Source organism: Salvelinus sp. IW2-2015, unplaced genomic scaffold (genome assembly GCF_002910315.2).
Source record: "Salvelinus sp. IW2-2015 unplaced genomic scaffold, ASM291031v2 Un_scaffold1460, whole genome shotgun sequence".
NCBI classification, from domain to species: domain Eukaryota; kingdom Metazoa; phylum Chordata; class Actinopteri; order Salmoniformes; family Salmonidae; genus Salvelinus; species Salvelinus sp. IW2-2015.
The window spans coordinates 9627-11198 of NW_019942921.1; the positions used below are offsets into that span (position 1 = coordinate 9627).

General features: G+C 42.1%; 1 long non-coding RNA gene across 1 annotated transcript in view; it reads right to left on the bottom strand.

Annotated features, from left to right (window-relative positions):
• LOC112070917 (uncharacterized) overlaps nucleotides 1-1572 on the bottom strand; it is a 75971-nt gene that overhangs the window by 5699 nt on the left and 68700 nt on the right. The gene's annotated exons all lie outside the window — the stretch shown is intronic.

Here is a 1572-nt window from a genome sequence, read left to right on the forward strand (position 1 = left end):
CCACCCGATCAGAATTAGTTTTCCCCACAAAAGAGCTTTATTACTCCTTATTTTCATCAGCTGTCCGGGTGGCTGGTCTCAGACGATCCCGCAGGTGAAGAAGCCGAATGTGGAGGTCCTGGACTGGTGTGGTTACACCTGGTCTGCGCTCGTGAGGCCGGTTGGACGTACTGCAAAKTTCTTTAAAAAGATGTTGGAGGCGGCTTATGGTAGAGAAATTAACATTCAATTCTCTGGCAACAGCTCTGGCGGACATTCCTGCAGTCATCCGGCTAATTGCACACTTGAGACATCTTTGCCATTGCGTTGTGTGACAAAACTGCACATTTTAGAGTGGCCTTTTTATGTCCCCAGCACAAGGTGCAGCTGTGTAATGATCATACCGTTTAATCAGCTTCTTGATATGCCACACCTGTCAGGCGGATGAACTATCTTGGCAAAGGAGAACTGCTCACTAACAGCGATGTAAAATAAAATCACACAAAATTTGAGAGAAATAAGCTTTTTGTGTGTATGGAACATTTCTGGGATCTTTTATTTCAGCTCATGAAACCCAGGGACCAACACTTTACATGTTGCATTTATATTTTTGTTCAGTGTAGATTAAACCACAAAACAGGAACATGAAAATTCAGGTTCACTAAGACTAACATTTGAAACATGGAGAGACAGGAACATTTTGACAAGTTCCAGTTTGATTAGCCAATTCTCTGGTGTGCTGAAGGTTGTGTTGCTTACACACACACACACTCTGCACACACAGACCGCTCACACACACAGACACATGGACACACACAGTTTGGTGCCAAAAGCTATGTTCTCTCCAGCTGGGCTGACTGAAAGGAGGGAAAAATAAAACTCCAAAGCCCTGAGCTCACCACCAAAGAATCCACATCTCGTGCAAAATGTTGCAAGGCCCGTGCTCCAATTACTTCTGTCACCTAAAGCAAAAACATAAATGGGTTTCTATCGCATTTTCAACTCTACTGATGGTTTTGGCACAACAAATGTTGCGTTATATAGCGAATGTGCCCACTCTGCGCTTAGCAACAGTGCTCTTGCCAACAGTTACCAGCGACAGTGCGGGTATAGTCTACATAATGAGATTATGGACAAAAGAGCAAGATTTCTATTTGTCAAACGGGATGATGCTCTTTGGCGGGATGATGCTCTTTGGCGGGATGATGCTAATTTGGCGGGATGATGCTATTTGGCGGGATGATGCTATTTTGGGTATTTTTTGAGGTTTTTGAATAATACAAGTTCTATGAGTAGTGCTTGACCTTAGGGCACAACATACATTTGAAGTGTTTTCAAATTTTGCATTCTGATTGTTTTATACTGTTCAATCAAACTTCAACCAAAAGGTGATATTACAACACAAAATGTTTTAACCTTTATTTATCTAGGCAAGTCAGTTATGAACAAATTCTTATTTTCAATGACAGCCTAGGAACAGTGGGTTAATTGCCTTGTTCAGTGATAGAACGACAGATTTTTACCTTGTCAACTCAGGGATTCGATTTGCAACTTTCGGTTACAAGTCCAACGCTCTAACCACTAGACTACCCT